We start from the raw sequence: 23,527 nt of genomic DNA, 5'->3' as shown, positions 1-23,527 counted from the left end.
CTATGAATGTTTGCAGTGCCGTGCTGGAGTTATAAAACACCTAGCCTGATGAAGGCACTTTACTCCACAGAGGGCAGATTTTAATGTATAAAACAGTGTATAAACCCCTGCCAGCTAAGGGATTAAATGTAAGAATGTGCCGGCAAAGGCTTATGAAGGTTGCCATTCATCACATAAGGCCACTTTATATGTGGCTGTTATTCTTCATTAACGCACAAATTCCTTTAAGTTTTCCCAGACATAAAAGCACTCAAAAAAAGGCTAAAGAAGGGGAAAAAATTTAGACGGCAAATTAAATTAGCAAAGTCAGCAACGATGGGAACTTTGATTTATTCATCGGCGTCCGCCAGATGACGTGCACATAAGTTTGCTGCCGTGAAGGTTTCCCTACACTTTTTGTTCTTGGATTAGTGTGAGCATTTCTGTCAGGAAAGGTTTTATTAAAAACCGTTATCTAGTAGAAATAAGATTGATGGGTTATCTCTAAATGACTGGGCAAACAAACCACATATTAGTTTATTAAAGTTACCTTGTCGTTCTGAATAAAACCAAAAGTGTTCAACACCTGAAACACTTAGAGACACAAGCCATAAAGGCACGGCATGCTGTGACACCCAGGTCACCTGCCCAACGACACAGCACACCTTCTCATCACACCTGGACCAATTCAACTTCGCCTCCCTGATGTGCCAATAATGGAATCAATTCCAAAGAGATTTATTTATTTATTTATTTATTCATTCATTCATTCATTCATTCATTCATTTTTGTGCGTGTGTACATGCTACTGCCATGGCTTGTTGATTAGAAGTCAGAGGACAATTTGCAGAAGTCAGCTCCCTCCTTTCACTACGTGGGTTCTACAGCTTGAACTCTGGTCAACTGGCTTAACAGCAGGTACATTTATCTGCTGGCCATCTCACCAGCCCCTAATTATACCATTAAGACTAGCTTCCAGTTTATAGGAAATATCAGGACAAAGTGACAACATAAACCACCACCACACGGGAAGAACAATTTCAGGATATGAGATAGTCTACATGTTCTTTGTGGAAGAACGGAATCATTAACAAATGACATGTACGGGACAGTCAGGTAACAGAGGTCAGTGTTAAGTTTATGTAACGAGGAAGAGGCCTTTTTTGTCGTCCTTATTTACAAATATGGGGAGAGGGCAAGTCTCCTATCACAGCTACGCACAAAATTCATTCGAACCAAACTTAAGCCTGAAGTTTGAAGCAAAATACATTAACTGGATTTTGCTTTAAAACACCTAACAAACTACTCAACCACTGTTGTTCTGTATACTTTGCAAAAACAAAAACAAACAACTACAGTTCCATGTACTTGTAAAACACGAATACCCCATTTGCCTTCTACGAGATCTGAGCATCAGACCTGAGTGTTCAAACATTGCAGCATTTTTTAAAACTTACCTGGTGGGGCTGGGGATTTAGCTCAGTGGTAGAGCACTTACCTAGGAAGTGCAAGGCCCTGGGTTCAGTCCCCAGCTCCGAAAAAAAGAACCAAAAAAAAAAAAAAAAAAAACTTACCTGGTTGGGGGCTGAGAAGACTGCTCAGTGCTTATCACCCAAGCTTGAGCCTTCAGAAGCCCAGAACACACATAAAAGCAGGTAGGTGGGGTTGGGGATTTGGCTCAGTGGTAGAGCGCTTGCCTAGCAACCGCAAGGCCCTGGGTTCGGTCCCCAGCTCCTAAAAAAAGAAAAAACAAACAAGCAAACAAACAAAAGCAGGTAGGCGTGGTGGCCTCCTGTGATCCCATCACTGGGGACATAGAGACAGGGAGTCCCAGCCACAAGCTTGCTAAGTTGGATACTCTGAACTGGCAAGCTCTAGGGTTAGCAAGAGACCCTAAGTAAATAGGGTAGAGAGATGGGAGGAAGACACCTGCTGGGCCCCAGTCTGAGAAGCTGTCTGTGAAGGACTGGGAGGTGTAGCCTTGGAGAAGGAAGTGTGTGATAGGGACAGGCTTTAAGGCTTCTAAAACCTTAGCTATCTTCAGTGTGTTCTCAGCATCCTGCTGACAGTGAGCTCTCAGCTGTTCCTGCCACCATGACTCGTTCCACCATCATGGCCCAACTAAACCCTTTCTTTTACAAGTGACCTTGGATATGTGGTGTTCTACCACAGCAACCGAAAGTAACGAATATCTAATATCAACTTCAGATCTCTATATACATTTGCCTACACACACACACACACACACACACACACACACACACACACACACACACCCCTCTGTTATACTCTGCTTGACCCAGATTTTTGCATTTATTTAACTCTAGAACCCTTTCCCCCTGTGGTACCTAAATTTTCTGAAAATCAGTTTCTCACGGAACCCACTTGGGAAACCGCTTAGACAAATCACCCTGTAGGAAGGCCGTCTTAAGTCACATGCACGTTAAGAACCTCAGACAAGACGGCTAGAGTGTACCAGTGCCCATCTGCAATCCCAACATTGAGAAAACCTAGGCAAGGGCACTGTGAGCTCCAGACTAGCCTGGGCTGCAAAGTTGGTGGTCCCTGTAACAAAAATAAACAAAAATAAAAGCAAAATTGCATGTTGGCAAATCTAGGAGCTGCTTACCGCCTCTGCGTCTCTTGCATCTATAATTACGTTGTCCCTCGCATGTTTTAGTTTTCGAATCTCTACCGACACAGAATTCCACGGCGAACTCGGCCTCCACGATGTTCAGTCTTACTCCTAACCATTTGTTTTTAACCCACAGACGAACGATTTCAAGCTCATCAAGATTGCCTAACTACACTTAAACTTCTCAGTTTCCTTCTGTGTCGAGGTATTTCTAAGGAATACCAGCACCTCACCAAGGAAGAAATTAAAATACCCATAGAAAGCAACCGTCTCCTGGGTACCGTTTAAAGTTGGCCAACGCTTACAGCGGGAGGCTCTGATTCTCATTTTTTTTTTTTTTTTGGTTCTTTTTTTCAGAGCTGGGGACCGAACCCAGGGCCTTGTGCTTCCTAGGTAAGCACTCTACCACTGAGCTAAATCCCCAGCCCCTCTGATTCTTTTTTATCCAGTAGTGTCCCACTTAATAAGCAAGTACCTGGCCAAATAGACTGCCAGAGCATCACCAGATCACACACCACACCCACTCCACAGCACACCCACTCCACAGCTAAATGTTTTATATCACTGCCAATGTCTATCTGTTCTTTTCCTCAAGAAACTGCGTCCCACTCCACTCGGGGCGCCCTCTAAAATATATGGAAATGTACTCAGAAGGAAACAGAAAGACTAACAAAGACATGTGAGGTAGACGTCAACCCCACAAGGAAATGATCAGAGTTGATGCTTGCCCTGCCGAGGAGGCCATCCACAATGTTCCAGACACTTCCATACACACTCTGTCATCTGACCCTCAAAACTCTGGAGGGATCTGTTTCTCATCACAGCAGCACGAAGTATCCAGCATAGCTCAACTTGAAAGCAGACAGCTTGTCAACCCTCAATTAGCCTTCCCATGTAAGGACTGTCAGCTGAGCCGTGTCGAGTCCACCATTCCCAACAGGAATGCCCTGGCCAGTGTCACAGTAGCGTACAGGACAGGCTCCCAGGATTTTGCTTGGTGGTAATCACAGATGGCCAACCATCCACCAGCATGTAGGGCCTTCCTACAGATCAGCTATGCATGGGGGCACATGCCTATGATCCCATCACTTACCATTGGAGACAACGGGATCAGAAGTTCAAGACTGGCTGCAGCCATTTACTGAGTCTGAGGTCAGTCTGGGCTGCATGAGATTTTGTTTTGGTTTTTTGTTTTGTTTTGTTTTTTAAATCAGGCTAATGAGATAGCTCAGCAGATAAAGGCAAAAGAGGACTTGCCATCGGTCTGACAACTTGAGTTTGATTCTTGGTCCCCCATCCCACCCCTGTAGGAAGGAGAGAACTAACTCCCATAGGTTGTCCTCTGATCTCCATATTGCATCATGCCTCTCTCTCTCTCTCTCTCTCTCTCTCTCTCTCTCTCTCTCTCTCTCTACACACACACACACACACACACACACACACACACACACACACACACAGGGCCCAAAAGTTCTTCCTGTACCTAATCCACTAGGTACCTGCCTAGGATTATCCAACCATGCCTCCGTAGCATGATCCACAGAGCTTCCCACTGCTGCTGTGTCAGTACTCCCAGAGGAAAAGCAGCACACCGTGTAACCAAGTCCTTCTAAGACCATACTGAAGACCCCAGAGCAATCCAAACACAGTGGGACAGTATCTTATATACATGAGAACAGCTGTTGCAAAAACTAGTGATCACTAGGGCTGCATGCAGGGCTATGGAGAAAGGGGGGCCCTCTGCACGCTACTCGTGGCAAAATCATTCCACCCACTACAGCAAACAGTATGTAAATTCCTCAAAAAAAATCAAAATAGAACTACTCCAGCAATCCTTTATGTTTACAATCAAGAAAATCAAACCAGTATCTCGTACCTTCATGTCTGTGCCTTCATGTCTGTGCCTTCATGTCTGTGCCTTCATGTCTGATCCTTCATGTCTGTGCCTTCATGCCTGATCCTTCATGTCTGATCCTTCATGTCTGATCCTTCATGTCTGTGTCTTCATGTCTGTGCCTTCATGTCTGTGCCTTCATGTCTGATCCTTCATGTCTGATCCTTCATGTCTGTGCCTTCACGTCTGATCCTTCACGTCTGATCCTTCACGTCTGATCCTTCACGTCTGATCCTTCACGTCTGATCCTTCATGTCTGATCCTTCATGTCTGTGTCTTCACGTCTGTGCCTTCATGTCTGTGCCTTCATGTCTGATCCTTCATGGCTGATCCTTCATGTCTGTGCCTTCATGTCTGTACCTTCACGTCTGATCCTTCATGTCTGATCCTTCATGTCTGTGCCTTCACGTCTGATCCTTCACGTCTGATCCTTCACGTCTGATCCTTCACGTCTGATCCTTCACGTCTGATCCTTCATGTCTGATCCTTCATGTCTGTGTCTTCACGTCTGTGCCTTCATGTCTGTGCCTTCATGTCTGATCCTTCATGGCTGATCCTTCATGTCTGTGCCTTCATGTCTGTACCTTCACGTCTGATCCTTCATGTCTGATCCTTCATGTCTGTGCCTTCCTTCATGTCTGATCCTTCATGTCTGATCCTTCATGTCTGTGCCTTCATGTCTGTGCCTTCATGTCTGAACCTTCATGTCTGAACCTTCCTTCATGTCTGTGTCTTCATGTCTGTACCTTCCTTCATGTCTGATCCTTCATGTCTGATCCTTCATGTCTGATCCTTCATGTCTGATCCTTCATGTCTGAACCTTCATGTCTGAACCTTCATGTCTGTTGCAGCAATATTCCTAATAGCCAATATGATACCCATGGAGGATAAAGAAATACATACATACATACATACATACATACATACATACATACATACATACACACACACATATAGTTGGGTATCATATAGCCATAAAAAGAAAAGTATCTCACCATTTTTTACACTACGCATGTGGCCAATGTAGGAAATATATTGAATAAGTTAAAAGCAAGTCAGGCACAGACAAGTACTGTTGTGATCTCTGATTACATGTAGAATGAGGTTCAGGCTGGGCACTCAGGTGGCAGAGACAAGTGGATCTCTATGAGTTCAAGGACAGCCAGAGGTATATAGTGAAATTCTTTCTCAAAAGCACACCAAAAAAGCAAGGCAGTGGTGGCATGTGCCTTTAATCACAGGACTGGGGAGTCAAAGGCAGAGGTGTCTCTGAGTTCAAGGCCAGCCTGCTCTACAGAGTGAGTTCCAGGGGAGTCAGGGCTACACAGAGAAACCCTGTCTCAAAAAAAAGGAAAACAACAACAACAAATTACCATACACAAAACGAACGTCAGATTCAGAAGCAAGGTAGTGTTGGGTGTGTTCATTTTACTGTGGTAATACTACATGTTGTATGCATAGGACAACTAATGGTGTACAGCAAGATACTCGGTCTTTATTCCCAACACATGCACACACACACACACTCCCATACACAGGCACAGGCATACACAGAGCTGTGGTACATGAATGACTTGGGTTTGTGTCCTGGATCCTCCTTAGCTCTATGCAGTATGCACACAGCTCTCTGCTCTCTCGAGGTCACTAAGCTCTGGAAGTGGCAGAGCCACCCAGAATACTCCGTTCACAGTGACATTTAAAAACTGTGGGTTCTGGTGCTGGGAAGAGATGGCCCAGCAATTAGGAGCTCACGTTCTTGCAGAAGACCAGAGTTTGACTCCCAGCACCCACACGGCAGCTCACCATCATCTGTAACTCCAGTTCTGGGATTCAGTACCCTCTTCTGACCTCCGCAGGCTCCAGACATGAAAGTGGTGCACATACATACATGAAGGTGAAATACCCATATGATACACATTAAAACAAATAAATCCTCTTATAATTGAAAAACGTACTCTCTGCCTCTCTTTATTCCAAAGCAGAATTAGATAATTACCTTTTATTTTTTAAGTGATTAAAGCAAGGCAAAGCGCCTACCATCAAAAAGCTTACAAGCAGGGCAAACAGGCGAACAACTGAATCATAAAAAGCTGAAGGAGAAAAACATTTTAATAAATGCCCAGGCAATGATCCGGAAGATTAAGGGAGGAGTCACTATAATGTGGAAAACTGAGAGGGGCAATCTTCATGAAAAATCCTTGTTTCTTCAAGCTGTGTCTTACGGATTGATATCATCAGTTTGGGTTAAAGAAGCTAGGAAGAACCTTATTAAAAGGAAACTTAGGGGCTGGGGATTTAGCTCAGTGGTAGAGCGCTTGCCTAGGAAGCGCAAGGCCCTGGGTTCGGTCCCCAGCTCCGAAAAAAAGAACCAAAAAAAAAAAAAAAAAGGAAACTTAAACATAAGGGACTAGACCATAAGGAGTCTTGTTGGCTTTGAGTAAAACAGGGAAGGCCATCTGCCCTCAACTGTCCTCAGACCTGCTACAATGCTTCAAGCTGCAAGTAATGGGGAGCGGGAGGGAGGAGCAGATGGACTAGAGGGAGGCTCAGTGGCTAAGAGTACTGACTGCTCTTCCAGAGGACCAGGGCATGGTTCCCATGGCTGCTCACAACCACCTGTAACTCCATTTCCAAAGGACCTGACACCCTCTTCTGGCCTCTGTGGGTTCCTGCACACACATGGTGCATATATACACTCAAAGGCTCACATATATACATTTTAGAAAAGCTTATATAAGTGACTTGAAGGGTCTTCTCAAATCTCCTCTGATGACAGAGACCTCTCAGTAAAAAATATTAAACATATAACCCAAATGTAGTATAAACTATATATAATGTGTGTATAATGAAAAGATTAGTGTGCTGGGTGTGGTGTGCATACCTTTAATCCCAACACCCAGGACGTAGAGACGGGAACATCTCTGAGTCCAAAGCCATTCTGTTCTATAGATGGGAGTTCCAGGACAGCCAGAAAAGCCCTGTGTGGTGGTTTAGGGGGGTGTAGAGTTACAAATAAAAAAAAAATTTCATCACACACCAGAATTAACCAATCAGACTCTATGAACATCTCTATGAATTCTTTTAAAGACTGGGTCTCTCTACATAGCCCAGGCTGTCCTGGAATTCACTACGTAAACCAGGTTGGCCTCTCACTGATCTTACCTGTCTCTGCTACCCAAATGCTGGGATACATGCCCCACCACACAGATGGCTTAGAGTGGCCATCTGGAATGGAAGCGTTGGAGCTCACACTGGATTTTACTGGATTTTATATTTCACTATCAAATATATTTTTATGCATGTATACTATGAAAAGCAACCTATGACAGAGTTAGGACTAGAAAAACAATTTTATATCCTTTCCTAACTCGCACCATCATCTGCGTTCAGTGCTTCCTCACTTCCTAACATTTAGTCTTTCTTGTTCTTTCCCACATGTTACACTGTATCCACATGGACATTTGTTTACCTATCAAAGCCAGTTTCCTAACCACTTTACAATAAACTCCTCTCCTTCAGACCTCTCATTATCTTTACTCGGAATGGGTGCCATTAGCTTTTTTTTTCCCCCACACTTTCTTTCCAAGAGCCTTTTAAAGTAGCTTCCATTTGGATGGAGCCGGTTTAATTAAAAATAGATGATACAAACCATAAATCCATGTAAATGGACAGTTCGTCTAAGACAGTGGTTCTCAACCTGTGGGTCTTAACCCCCATGGTGTCAAGCAAGTCTTACACAGGGATCACCTGTCAGACATCCTGCATATCAGATATGTACATGAAGATTCATAATAGTAGCAAAATTACAGTTATGACGTAGCAATGAAATAATGTTACATCTGGGATCACCACAGCATGAGGAGTTGCATTAGAGGGTCGCAGCATGAGGAAGGTTGAGGACCACTGATCTAAAGCAAGAAGGGCGATTAGGGTGCCAGAGTCAACGCCACTAGATTATAAAATGCTCCTCACACGACCCAAGCGACAGGTGCTGAGCAGTTACAGACCCGGTGTTTACCCATCTATGTTAATAAAACCGTTTTGGTTTTCCCTTCTCTCCCACCTTGGATAATCCGGCACATTCTGCTCTGGTGATCACTGTCTTATGCATTCATAAATATTCCTTTCCTCGGAGATGTTACAAGTCATGGTAGCTCTAGGGCTGGCTAATTCAGCAGCTGAGAAGTCACTGTGGTTTTGGGTACCTTCGACCTCTCTAGTGTGTTAGACCTCTCCAAACATGTAATGCTGCAGATATGTAAGTCATAATGGCTGTCACAAACCTGCTCATTAATCCATCGCTGGCAGCAGGAGCGGTTATGCTGAAATGATCATGACTCAGGATTCTCTCCCTGGGGCAGGAGACATACTCAGATAACCCACAAATATGTGGTCAACTGAGAGGTGATCAAAAGCAGATTTGTGGCTCGGTGGTGATGGCACAGGCCTTGATCCCAGCACTTGGGAGGCAGAGGCAGCCGGATCTCTGTGAGTTCCAAGCCAGGCTGGTCTACAGAACAAGTTCCAGGACAGCCAGGTCCACACAGAGGAAGCCCCTCTCCCCCATGTCCTATTCCCGGCTCAATCAATCAGTCAAAACCAGAATCGTGGTAATAAGGGTAGGAATTAATAGTGAGCTTTTTACAGCAATGCCACCATCCAACTGAGGCCAGTTCTCATTCCAAAGAAATGAACTGTGGTTGGTCTATGTCACAAAAAAGCAAGGGAAGCCAGGACACAGAAGGTGGCTCTGTACAGAGCTGTCACTGTGTACAGGACAACGAGGGAAGGGCTACTCTTCTTCTCTTTCCATGGATTTTTTTTTTTAATTCGCACATCTAGTTCCACATCAGCAAGTACTCAATAAACATGAATAATTAATGTTATAAATCTCAAGTAATTTAGAGCAAAGGCAGGCAGTCAGGGAGGATCGTAACAGACCATACGGGAAGGGAATCGTGACCAGCTCCAAGTTTTTAGAAGTAATTCAACACCCCCCGCCCCTGCAACTTACACAAATGGCTACACACAGAGTGACGAAACCCCTGTAGAATGTGGCAAAGTCTGTGCTTTCCAGACTACAGGAGCATGTCATGAGGACGTTAGGAATGCTCACACCCCATGTCACTGGGTGTGCTTTTACGGCCAGCCAAGACCACTTCTAGAGATCTATGTGCTATGCTGGCCAGCTCTTTAGTTTCTTCCATCCACCAGAACCTCCTCTGTGGGACGCTGTGCACAGAGACCCATCTTGTGGGTTTAATGGGGTCTGCCGCCTGGAACTCTTCTTGGGTCAATCTGGGTTCTCTCCACGTTTCTCTCAGGTTGGCACTAACGGCAAAGAGGCGGCTTCTTGACGATAAGAGGTTTTGGAGCTGCAAGCAGCCAGAGGCTGTGCAAGGCCACAGTGACTTAACAACATGCATGCCCCAACTGAGCCAACGGGCTCCGATACCTTTCCAAAGACATCAAAGGTCGAAATCAATTATTTGGTAATGGTAACATATGCAACGGATTTAGCAACCAGTCATTGAAACAGAGCCAAAGAATGAACCCAGGGAACGCATGTCTGACATGGGACACAAGAAAAAAGTGAGTCACAGAAGCACACATTGACGCTAAACTGCACAAATGCAAATATACGCATCTTGATTTGTGTCATGTCTTCCACATGTTAAAACTGTCTGTCACATAATGTACGTCTTTGCTTCAGTGTGCCCTTTGTGCAAGAAGGCCACCCACGGTTAAACAGTTTCTTCCACTCTTCTCCACCTCAGAGGCAGAAAGCCAATTTACCACAGGTGTGTGGCCCTAGGTATGCTGGGTAAGGCAAGAAAGTGCTGAGTCACCATGGTTCTACGTTAAATGGCTGAACACTCTGGTTCACATCTGTCTACAATGAATATTAGCCGGGAGACTTTGGAACTAATAAATTCTCTCATTGCTAATGGCAGAATCCACGCTGAAAGCCACGGCCTGTGTCCTGTCTCTCGGCAACATCCGTCCTGCCCTTGACATTTGTGTCTGTGGGATGCTTCTCTCTAGAAAATTCTCTTCCGTCACCCACACTCCTCACAGAAGCCCTTAAAGACAACACTCACTCTACAAAGTAGCCACAGAGGCAAACGAAACCAAAACCCCTTTTGCTAACGGCAAGATAATGCTGCTAAGAGCCTTCTTCCTGGAAATCTGCTCAGCCCACTGTTTCTTCTGCTTCGCTTCTCAGGAAGGGGCAACCATCTCAGACTGGCCAGTCAGTGAACAGATACTAATGTATCTTCTTCTGAGTTTAAACACCATTGCTAAATACTTTCCAACGCTACCCCTCAGAGAGTAAGTTTTAAGGGCTGGGTCTGAAGCCTCCAATGATGCCACACACTTTCAATCTCAGCACACAGAAGGCTGGGGCAGGGAGATCACCAGCCTGAAGCCAGACTAGGCTCCCAGAAAGACCATAAGTCAATGCTTTACACGGACAAGTTCCTATCTCACTGGTTCAAAGGGCTTGCTGTGCAGAACTGACAACCTGAGTTCGATTCCCAGAACCCACAGTTGATAGAAGGAGAGAACTCCAGAAGTTGTCTTCTGACCTCCACTCACAGTGACATGCGCACCCATGTTCACGAAGACCAAATGGTGAGTGAAATAAAAGCTGCAAACAAAAAGCCGGTGTCCTAGAATATGATTTCATTTTTGAACGTGTTAAAAGCTCATAGACAAGGGGTGTCTGTCGTTCAGTGGTACAACATGTGTTTATCATGTTGGAAAACCGAGGTTTGACCATCAGCACTGCCAAAAATACAAAAAAAAAAATCCTGCCCAGCTTCCAGACCCAGGGTACGGCTACACTTAGCACTCCTAACTCGTCAGGCAGGAACACAGCAAATGGTGAAAATGGATCACGGCAACCTACTACCCTCCCCCATTTAACCAGGAGCATAAGAGAAGACCTATGTAGCAAGGAAAGTGGCTCGAAACCCGGCTATACTCCCATCAATAGGAGGGGCGCAGGACTCCAAGAAAGGGATATTCAGACAGGCTTCATCCTTAGCTTGACAAAAGCCAAGATGACATGTAAATGGTGTTTTCATCCTCATGTTTCAGTTGATAGACATCTGAACTATAAATCATGTTAGACCCAGAAGCCTACTTGATTAAGAAATGGAAAGTAAACAAATGACTAGGAGGAGGGATGTGACTTTCTCAAACTCTCCTACAGAGAGAATGTTCAGTTACCGTTTACTAAGAGCTGTCTTTAATCCTTCCTACTAAAGCAGAGACATAAGCCCCAGGCTTCTGGAACTAAAATAACCATAAATGAGGCACTGTGAGAAACAGCCATGCATTCTTTCTGTCAGGCTTTATCGAGTTCACAGGTGACTGACGTGAATCAAAAGAGATATAGGGCACGGGATGGGGAATCAGGGACCTGCCCGGCTCAAGTTCAACTCTGTCACAGGTGACATCAGGCAAGCTGATCTAACTTCCTGGGCCCTGGATTGCTCAAATGAGAGGTTTAGGGATAGAATAAGTAGTGAAGCCCTTTATGATTGCTGCTGCACTGCTCTACCCAGGCTCCAAAGCTCCTAGGGTTCCCCAACTCCTGAAGCCGCAGGACTGCAATGTCATTCCATTTTGGGGATGGCCGTGAGAGAACTAAAAACCCAGAAAGACTTACTAGCCCTACAGATCAAACACTTCTGTAAACTGGGGTAGAGGTAGTTTTACAACTAACAAGTATTTACAAGACAGTTCAGAGCCAGGTTTGATGGGGCAGACCTTTAATCCCAGCACTGGGAAACAGAGGCAGGCGGATCTCTGTGAGTTGGAGGGCAGCATGGTCTACATAAGTGAGTTTCAAGACAGCCTGGCCTATATAGTGTGACCCTGTCTCACAAACTCACACACACACACACAAACAAACGAAACCCTGTCAAAGCAAACCCGTTCTAGAGACTAACACAATTCCCCTGTGGGTGTGTCTATAAATTTATTTACAGATGTGTGTGCTTGTCTCTACATGTTTATTGCCATAGGTGACATAGTTAAAACTAAAGGTTCCGTGATAAAAATAAAATAAAAGTTTGTTTCGCCCCCCAACAAGGCCTCATATATGTTGGACAAGAGCATTAACCCAATTTTCCTAACTAGGAAATTCTTTGCCTAACAGACATAAAATCTTTACTATTGAGTTTGAAGTGTCTGGTGAAATCAGACCTAACTACCTCCCAGCTCTTCTGGCAAACCTCATTATAATACGGATTATAGCTCTGCTAGCCCAGGGACAGGGCTTTTAATGTTCTCTGGGAGATAAAGAATTAAGCAGCAACCCAGAAAAGTTGTCTAAAAATGGATGATTTAGTCAAAGCAATTCCATTGTCTCTAGGACTGTGTCCTCGATCACCGGGCACCAAAACCCCACTATGGCATCAAATAAATTGTATGTGGTTAAAGAGACAAAATGTTCTTCTGGCTGCTATGGGAAGCAGAAAAAGGGCTGACTGTGAATCAGCTATGTTTTAGCTCCGTGATGAACATGAATTATGATAATTTAGACATTCTGGTGGTTAAACCAAAAAAGCAAAAAATCAATCCTTTTGAGTTTCAGCAAAAGTTTGTGGCACCAGAACTGGGAGACAGAAACATAGAAGTGACCTTCAATTTATTTCTCGACTTTCCCACCTCCACCAAAATCAATGACATATTTCCCATCCTTCGCTGTCCAATCACAGTAGTTGGGAAGCCTGGAATCATCAACTTGGCTGGTAAGCAGAAAGGTCGACGAAGGAGTCTCGAACGCAGTCAGACACCAAACTTCCTTTGCTAGGCATACTTTTCATTGTAAAAGCACCAAGATCTATTTATGATGCTTTTTGATTGACACCCACAAGCATTCCAGCTGACACAGACTTTGCAGATTGTAGGGAAGTCCCTGTGAGCTCTTTAAGTAGCCCCGATGAGCAAAACACTCAGAACTGTACCATAATGAGCACCTCTCAGGCGCTCATAAATTCTTTCATTCCCAGCAATCAAAAAACAGCTGTTAAAATCCAGGACTCTTCCCAGTAGCAGATCTGAAATACCTTCGGGCTGCCCAGAAAAACTTCACAACGGCTTTCTTCTCTTCCTCCCTCCCCCATTCCAGGAGTGCCAGCCTGGCAGGATAAGGATGACCCAGGAAGGGGCTGTGGGTGGAGGGGAGTAGCGGATCTGGTGTAAGCAGAGACGCAAGACTCCCTTCTTTTTCACCACAAAGAAAAAACCAACCCTCTGTGCCAGCCAACCAGGTTTCTCCTTCCCTCCCCCCAGCACACTAACTTCGGTAGTCTGATGAGTCTGGCATTTCCAGAGTTCGCGACCTCAGACACCCTGAGCCCTTTCCTTAAAGATTTTGAGCCAGGAGCTAGCGGCGTCTGGGCTCCTTTACAGGTTAAGACTCTGCCTGCCTTTACCTTTTAACCCGCCAGGACCCTAATCCTGGGGTCAAGTTCAAGATGAAGGTGCCCTCCTCACCTCCCTGAGTTCACTCTGCAGGAAACTCTATATTCAGACCAGTTCCACTACTCCAGGCATAAGGATCTGGGGCTGCCAAGCCAGAGCCGAGGCAGCCTGAAGACTGTCACAGCTCGGCGTCCTCCGCGCTCGGCCGCGGCGCCGCGTTTCTTTTACCTGGCCACAGCCGCATTTCCTCCCGGAGCCTTTACACAATAAGTCAAGTGAGTTTTGGGAACGCCAGTCCTGAGCTCTTGCTGTCTGCAAACACGCTACACAATGCCCAGGGCTTCCTTCCCCGCCAGCCGTTCCGGAAAGCGGCCGCGCCGAGCCCGGGGGACCCCCACACACACCCAAAAGTCTTCCAGGAAGAACCTGAATCCCCATAATGCCTCCAAAGTAACTACTCGTCGCCCAAGGATAAGGGGACTCGCAAACTTGACAGGACCCTTCATTTAGCTGGCACTACTAAAAGAAAAAAGGGAAAGAAAATCCTCAAGGTCTAATCCCAAATCATCACCCCAACAACACCACCACCAGGGAAAGAAATTGGCTTGCATCTGCGAGCCGCAGCCTGCCGGAACGAAGCACACACTTTCAGCTCACGGTGGGCGATGTGATTTTCCCCGCTTAAGTTCGCTCGGGAACTTGGCGACCCGCGCACGGCGACACTCGAGACCCCGCGGTGCCAGGCGCCCCGCCTGCAAGTCCCCTCACTCCTAGCCCCCAGGTGTTGGACGCAGCCCAGGCCCTGACTAACCAAGGGATCGAGGAGGCGGGCAAGGGGCGGCTGGGAAAGTCCTGCGCGCCGCGTGATCCCAGTGTCCCCCTAGACCGGCTCTGCTGCAACCCGCTCCTCCGGGAGCGCAGGAAACGGCCTGCACCGACTCCCGGGCAGCGCCTCGCCCCAGGCCGGGAGCCCCGGCGTGCCCGCGTCGATTCCCAGAAAGCTCCCCCTGGGCCCGCCGGAGAAGGGGGCGTCCCGAAACTTTCCCACCAGGCTCGCTCTCGTTTCCCCGGCTGCTCCCCGGGACCCTTCCTTCCCCGCCGGCTGCGGAATCCCGGAGGCCCGCAGCGGCGCCCGGACAGCGGGAGTTACCTGCCAGGAAAGTTTCCAGCTTTCGGCGCGGTTCCCACCCCGGGGGCCGGGCCTCAGAGCGCGGCGGGCTGGGCACTCGGCGGCTGCGGCTCCTGCGGCTCCCGAGCCGGGCTCCCGCAGCTGCCACCGCGGAGGCAGCGCTCCGGCCCGTCCCCGCGCCTCGCTCGGCCCACACCGGGACCTCATTGGCAGCGCGAGTCCCCGCCCTTGCGCGTGTTCCGGAAGGCACCTTCTCAGTACGCGCCCGCCGGGGCTGCGCCTCGCGCGCCCCTCCCGACCCGAGCTGCCAGGGCTTTGAGACCCGCTGGGGCGCGGCACGCCAACTTTCCGCTCGGCGCCTTCGCCCCTCCTCACCCAGCTTGTTCTCTGCGGGAAGCCGAGCTTCCCAGGAGGAGGTTGCTCCCCTGGGGCCTCGCCTGGTCCTCTGTGGGACAGGATCAGAAGTGTGATTAGACCTCTCCCCCTTTTTTAGCCTGTTTAAAACAGTAAAGTGTCCCGGCCTTGGTCTATGCTGCTCTCTGAAAGCATCCGAGGAGTACATATGGGAGCAATTAGCCAAGCTGAAGTTTCCGCGGATGCCTTAGGGTGGCTTTGTTGGCTTTTCTTCCCCTCGCTTAACTAAACACAAACAAATACACTTTCTTGTTCCAAAATGAGCTGAGAAAGATGAAAAGTGCATCTCGCCCACTGCACCTTTGTTAGGTTGCGGGTGCTCTGGGATTTGACTGTCCAGGGTCGGGGGTCTGCTGTCTCCTCGAACTCTGTGGCTGGCGGTACTGCCTGGGCTAAGTCCACTGACCAGCTTCTAGCTTCCTTGTCTGGAGGAGGAGTCCTGGAGGAAGAACAGACAAAGATGCTATTATTAAGTAGGCTGGCGGCAGTAAATTAAACCCCCTAGTTCCCAAAATGTTTTGTTATTCCCAACAAAACAAAAGTTTGAAAATGGCCCAGAGAACTGGGAGACCTGGGTCCTCCACAACCTCCCAGCAATCCAGGCAGCCAATTTATATGTAGAAGGCTCAGCCCTCTCAATTCCCAAAGCACTTTGGACCCCCCTTTCTTTGCAGAAGGATCAACTGGAAATTCCAACAGGAATTGAACCTAGGCCACCCATCTGTGTAAGGAAAGTGAAGGATACAGAAGTTGCTATAAATGGGTTTATTGGCAACCCCTAACCTTTGCTGTGGCAAACCCGCCTTTAAAGACAACTGTTGTTTTAAAACAACTTTCCCTATAAAAACTTCAACCTCACATAGAGCTTCCCGATATAAAGATAGCTACAGGAGTAGTGATCATCTTTAAAGTCCCTGTGTAAAGCGTCAGGAAGCAAGAGGCCACTCAATCTCTCCATAATAAATGAAAGATGACTGAAATGTGCTGGGTGTTTTTCAGTCGTATATTCCAAGGCCTGATTATCGCTGTAGTTATATTTATGCAGTGAAAGTATCCTAGCCTTTACTCAAGCAAAACATGGCATGAATACCCAAAGAAAGTAAGGGCTTATGGTAAGCCAGGAAGGTTCTAGACATCCCCTGCACCCCCAATGCCTGCTTGTTGGAAGCCAGAATGATGCTTGATTAACTTCTCTTGAAATACAGTGTGTAAAACCGACCGGTCTTTCAACCACAGATAACAAAGCCAGACTACAACCGTGACACAATGACCCAAGCAGAAGGCAAAAATTCAGTCGTCCAGTCTGAAAGACTGGGATGTAAGAGAAACTCCTAAAGACTTAGAACAGGTCTAGTCCTGCTTCTGGCTTGTTTGTAGTAGTTTAAACGGGTAGATAGTGGATGAAATTCATGAATGTTTGCAAAGCCTTCCTGAACTATCCTTACTTATCTTCCCAAACGTTCATAAGAATGCTTAGATTGAGCTTTCAAGGCAATTAGGTGTCTTCCTCTCTACCCTCGAACTTGCCTCAGTAACAGGTAGAGGAAAGCACAGAAAGTGTGCTAACCTCTTGCATCAGCTTTCGTTTGGTTTAAAGGGTTTGGTTTTACAGCTTCACAAGTCAAGGACACTGAAGTAATGCCGCCCCTGCCTGTTTGGGGACGCTTAGCATTCTACACAGGCAGGGAGCTAGCAATCTAAGATGTGTACACAGAAGGGCCCTGTTTCCCCTCCTTCCCGTAGTATTTATATAATCCGAACTACATGTCATGAAGCCCAGTCGGATCTCCTGCTTTAAATGGCTACTTTTACATACAGTATGTGGTAAAGGTGTCTTCAGCTGTGGGTGAGAATGATACGTGTTAGAAAAGTCAAGGCCAAACATAAATAGAGTAAAAAAAAAAATTATGGGTGAAAAAATTATGGGGGAGGGGCTCGTGAGGATCTGTTATATGAGGACAACCGGAGACTTTTCCAAGCATCTTAATATGTAAGGTATTAGCTGAGCACAGGTTCAAACAATGAGTTTTTGTACTTAACATCTGCTTTTCCCTTAATAAAATAAAATAAAATAAAAAGGTGCTTTTAAGTTGGTTGTTCGACAACCTTGTATTTCCGGAGGCTCAAGGAAAGAATCATTACTTGCTTTTCTTGGGTCTCTCTCCACAAACCCAGTTTTCAAAGTTCAATAATTCTTTGTATGTTTATAACAACTGGGGGCAGGGGTGGAGGAGACGGGGGAGGGAGGGGGAGAAGAAGAGAGAGACAGAGAGAGAGACAGACAGACAGAGAGAGAGAGAGAGAACAGTAGATTGCTACACACATTCCTCAAATATACATGTGTTATACTGGCTTGCATTTTTAAAGTTTCTGTCACTTTGCCAACAATGTAGCTTTTTCTCAGCAGACCGAAAGAAAACAGCAAGTATTAAACTGGTTATTTTACCGTACAATTTACTGCCCAGGGCAATGGACTGAGGAAGGCATGAGAAAAGAATGTGCTTTGTGAGTGTTAGTGTACGCCCCCTTGGTCAGATTCCTAAGTACTTCTATTTTAAATCAATCCTAAGTTAGGATCCTAGCTAGTGTTTATTGTGGTGTGTGTAGTGTAAAACAGACGGTAAGAAGTAAAAAAAAAGTTTAAGTTTTAAAACTAAATACAAAAGCCAAGATGAAACTTTAAAACTTAATAAGGTAGGAAATCCAAACGTAAGCACACGCTTCTCCTCCTTAGGAGGGTCTTTTAATATTCACAGAGCTCACTCTTCTCCCTCCGTTAGTTCGTTTCTCCTCCGCTTTTTAACATTCTGAGACAGAAAAAAAAATATAAAGACACCAGGGAGTAATAAAATAAATTGGGTATAGTTGGAAATCAGTCGGGAAAAGCAATGAAATGAAATACTCCTGTAGAGTCCCTCCATGTGCAATGACCCATAGTCACACATGTTGGCTAACACCATGGTCATATGGGCTGATGGCAAACAGGCATCCAGGGGATACAGATGTCCAATGCCGTGCTCGGTTAGCCAGGCCGTCAAATTAAAGGAGTCACAAGACACAGAAACCCCTCAGGTCTAGTGCATGCCTTGCAATGTTGTAGGATCTCATCCAATATGGGGTAGGCAGTCAATTATTTAAACTGATAAGAAATCCAGTGAGGGGAGAAAATAGATTCAGGGGATCCCATTGCCAGGTAAGATATGGGAATGGAGTTGGAGAGATGACTCTGCTGGTAAACATATCTGCTACCAGAGTTAATGACCTGCGTTGGATCCCCGGGACACGCAGAATAGGAGAGAACTGCCTCCCACAAGCAGTTCTCTGAGAGTAAAAAAATAAATGTAATAAGAACTTGAGACTAGCTGAAGCCCTGGGAAAGTACATGACTAATTGTGTCGTGTTGTTATCTAACCTAGGCGGACCTTGAACTTCAGATCCTCCTGCCTCAACCTCCACAGTGCTGGGATTACAGGTGTGCACTACCACACTACCTGATTAATATTTTAAAGACAGATTTGTTCAAATCTGGCTGTGAAGTGATCTGAAACAGAATCTGCCTTTTTCAGAAAAGGTGAGGTAATGCAATTGGGTACCACTCCGATTAACGTTTGGCGCATCCTCTTGTGACAGTGTAAAAGCAGCCTGTTAATTTTGAGTTTTAAAGGTATATTTTACACCTCCTACTTAGGAATATGGCTTCCCCTTCTTTGCCAAGCACTGTAAGAATTGTCACTGAAATCAGAATCGTAACATCTAGGCTTCTGTTCTGGCTTTTGCGGTGTTTTATTTTGTTTTGATTTGTTTTGTTTTTATGGGCAAAATTCATCTAGTCTTTTTGGCCTGGGGTTCTAGTTTACAAAATAAGAAGAATGTAGAATCCCGGCAGTACAGGTTCATTTGAAGAATAAGTGAGATAAGATTTATAAAAACTTAATAAATTGGAAAGTAATCTGTAAAGGTTCATTTTTTAGTTAATAGAACAGGTCTATTTTCCTGTCTTGTTACCAGGAACCAGTGAGTGTGCTTGGAATAATCAGAACAATGCAGAATGCTCACGTGTGCACTCTGAGGAGGAGTGACTTAAAGATGACTTGATAGTACATAATAAACCAATTAAGTTCTCAGGGTCTCACCTGGGGGCAGATTGGTAGTTCTTGTCTCAGAAAGAGTAGCATGCAGGAACCATGTACGAAAATATGGTTTTCTCTCACGTTAGTGCTAAATAGGAAAAAGTGTAGTACACATCCTATATCGATGTACCTCATTGTATGCAAATCAGCATATGGATGGTCTGCGTGTGTTTGTTTCTGTGTTTGGTTTGAGACAGGGTCTCATCATATAACCCTGGCGGCCTTGAACCTCCTAGGTAGACCAGACTAATCTCCACAAAGAGGGACCTGCCTCTGTCTCCCAGGTGCTGGAATCAAAGATGTCACCCTACCTAACCTGGAAAGTCTTTTCTGTTCATTTGTTTTGTTTTATTTTGGTGACAGGGTCTCACTGTGTAGCTCTGGCTGTCTTGGAACTCACAGAGACCTGCATGTCTTTGCTGAGATTAAAATCATACAGGAACACACCCAGTGCTTGGCTTGGAAATTCTTAAATAATATGTTAATGTAGAGGAAATGTTTTCTTTAAGAAATCCTAGCTGAAAAATCTCTGCATCATCTTCTTTATATTATTTATCAATGACCCTCCTTTCAGTCCTCTGAGATAGCAAGCCTGGATGCTAGCAAGATTATGAAGTTGAACCCTGCAGTTTGGTAAGAGCAGGTGTTAAGCAAGACTGGCTTGCCTCTGAACATGGCGGTGTTCACTTATAAGACCAGCTTATAAGAAAGCGAAGGCGGGCTGGAGAGATGGCTCAGTGGTTAAGAGCACTGACTGCTCTTCCAGAGGTCCTGAGTTCAAATCCCAGCAACCACATGGTGGCTCACAACCATCTGTAATGAGACCTGATGCCCTCTTCTGGTGTGTCTGAAGACAGCTACTCTGTACTTATACATAATAAATAAATACATCTTTAAAAAAAAAAAAAAAAAAAAAAAAAGAAAGCGAAGGCAATGGAGTGGCCATGTTGGAGGCCAGCCTGGGACTCTATACTTAGTGTCAAGGTTTAAATCTCCACCCATGCCTGGACAGAACACACCAAGACAACATGGTTCCACGTGGAGAGGTTTAATGTGAGAAGAGGAGAGGAAAGAAGGCCCGCCATGGGCACCTGGAGGGAAGGGTGAAGGGGGCAGGAACAGAGAAGAACAAAGAGTAAGAGAGAAGTAAGAGAGAGAGAGGAGGGGGCAAGCAACCCCCTTTATAGTCAGGCACAGCTGGCTGTTGCTAGGTGACTGTGGGGCGGAGCATACCTGGCTGCTGCCAGGTAGCTGTGGGGGTGGAGCTTAGACAGAATACCAACACTTAGAAAACCCTTTTAGGCTACTATCCACATTTTAGAGATTAAGATTAACATAAAATAGTATGAGACATGAAATAACTTTGGCGCTGAAAATTTAACTCTTAGAAGAAGTTCTTTCCGCCCATGCAGCAATCTATTAAAGCTCTGAACACCTTAGAGTTGAGATAGAAACTGTTGAAACACCAACTCTTGCTCTTATCTTCCTTGTGCATGTCTGTTTCCCAGACTGTAGCAGGAGTCATGTTTGCCTAAAAGAAGATAGGACACTCTGTAATTACCAGGAGGCATTAAACTACCAGGCCTCATTAAAGGAGTCACCCTTACCTAGGGCATCTGCCCTGAAAAGCTCAGTGAAAATGGATTTGACTGTGTAGCTTTACCTAAAACCCTGTTACCGGTCAAGGATTCCCAAGCTCTTCCTAAACCTCCTTCTGAGTTCACAGCAAATCTATTGCTTCTTGCTCTTCTAGCTTTTCAGTGGCTTTGAAAAGATTACCTGAAGGGAAAGAGATTACTGGTACAATTACAATATGAACCAGTTAAAACAAGATGTCAGGAACCCAAAATAAGACAGCAATCACTGAGCGTTAAAATTAGATGGTGTGCCCTCGGCCTCTTCATCTTCTTTTCAATTTGCTGTGCCCCATCCCACCCCCTGGGAATCTACCCAGATATTAAAGGCCTACATTTTGTTGACCAAAGAATCCATGGAGGGAGGTCTAATCTGGAAAGCTGTGTTTAAAGGATTATTCAAAATCAAGTGGCATGCATAGAAATTAGATCACTCGCATGTCACTCCTGGGAATATGCAATGACATCACTTCACTGAAAACACGGTTTGAGCGTTTCCTTAAAAATAAATAAACTAACTAAACATGTAACTACCGTAGAACCCAGCAATTATACTTGTGGGCATTCATCCCAGAGTTGAAGACTTGGTTTCATAAGAACACATAAACACAAAATGCTCATAATAGCTTTATTCATAATGGATGACAACCCATGCCTGTTAGAGGATGAATGGTCCAAGAAATTAATACATACATGAAATATTGTCGAGTATGACTTGTATTTATCTCTAGGGAAATATACTGAATGGAAAAAAAAAGAATTGGCCAAGCTGGGTGTGGTGGCTCATTGCCAGGGCGAGGAAGTCTAGGCGGGAAGACCCAGTGTGTGATACCAACATGGGCTTCCTGCTGAGTTGAGTTCGAGATCACCCTCAGTTGTTTAGTGAGACCTTGTTTCAAAGATGGAAGGGAAGAGAAGAGGGAGGAAGGAAGGCGAATCCAAAATACTATAGGATCTGTTTAAATAACCTGGAACAGACAGATGTATAGACAGAAGAGATTGATTGGTGCTTCAGACCTTTGTAAGGGCAGGTCAAAGAAGGACGGTTCTCGATTCTCATCAGCAGCAAGAAGAGTCCCTACAATGACAGAATTGCATCGGCATTGTGCAACTGTTGATATCCTTGTAAGACTTTACTATGTATCTGTATAAGTATTTGACAAGGGTAGGTAAATAATGGAGGAAATGATGGTCTTATATAACTATATGTATACTGAGAATGAAACTAGATACACAGAGGGATGTAATGTTTTAAGTCCTATGTATCATCATTTTGAATGGCAAATTCATGAGAAACCAAAACTGTAACCAACTGGTAATTAAAATACAGTACCTAAAACTGACATGCTGGAACCTATCTATAATCCTAGAACTTAAGATGCTAGGCTGGTTTGCATCAAGTTCCAGGCCATCCCTGACTACACAATGAGACCCTGTCTCAAATACCACTAATGAATTAATTAATGAATTAACTAATTAAAATATAACATCCCAATGTCCAAGAGAAGAATAGCTTATTCCCAATAGTGTGCTAATGACCAAATGGCAGATCTTATAAGCTAGAATAGGATGTCTGGTAACTTTTCCACTAGACTATAAGTTCCACGAGGACAAGAGATACGCATGGTGGAGTACATATAGACTCTGTGCATATCCCAGTTACAGTCACCTAGTGAGTTGATCCAAACTTGGTGCTTTTTTACGATATTAGATATTTTACTCACAAGTCTGAGTTTGGCTGGATCAGTCAAGCTGTATTTACTGAGAGCTCTTCCTGTAGTTGAACTCAGAATATGGCTGAGATGGGGTCTGGGAAGAGTTGGACAACTGGGAGAAAGAGGGCTATATGTCTGGATATTTCTCTCTCTCTCTCTCTCTCTCTCTCTCTCTCTCTCTCTCTCTCTCTCAAGATTTATTTTATGTATGTGAGTACACTATTGCTGTCTTCAGACACACCAGAAGAGGGCATTGGATCCTCATTACAGATGGTTGTGAGACACCAGGTAGTTGCTGGGAATTGAACTCAGGACCTCTGAAAGAACAGTTAGTGTTCTTAACCACTGAGCCAGCCAAGGACGTTTCTAGCTGTATCCCATTTCTTCTACATGCTAAGTCTCAGCATAGCAAACCTGTCACAAGGCAGCAGAAGGCTCCTGGAACGAGTTTCCAGGGCAACAGCAGGAGCTGGATCCCCCTATAAACCGAAGTTAGACATTGCACAGCATCCTTCAATGCTTGGGTTGACAGTCAGTGTTATCATCAAAAGACCCG

General features: G+C 45.3%; 1 protein-coding gene across 4 annotated transcripts in view; it reads right to left on the bottom strand.

The window, feature by feature from the left end:
* Tanc1 (tetratricopeptide repeat, ankyrin repeat and coiled-coil containing 1) overlaps nt 1-15,227 on the bottom strand; it is a 236,546-nt gene extending 221,319 nt beyond the window's left edge. For 2 of the 4 annotated variants that reach the window (NM_001002854.2, NM_001431669.1), the window contains 1 exon segment: nt 15,100-15,221. The gene's annotated coding sequence lies outside the window, so the exon portion shown is untranslated. 4 annotated transcript variants of the gene reach the window in all.
* Between the last annotated feature and the right edge of the window lie 8,300 nt (nt 15,228-23,527).

The sequence above is a fragment of the Rattus norvegicus genome, chromosome 3, assembly GCF_021556685.1.
Source record: "Rattus norvegicus strain SHRSP/BbbUtx chromosome 3, alternate assembly SHRSP_T2T, whole genome shotgun sequence".
Taxonomy (NCBI): domain Eukaryota; kingdom Metazoa; phylum Chordata; class Mammalia; order Rodentia; family Muridae; genus Rattus; species Rattus norvegicus.
Note: the sequence above shows the minus strand (reverse complement) of the source record. Positions and strands in the feature narration are given on the sequence as shown.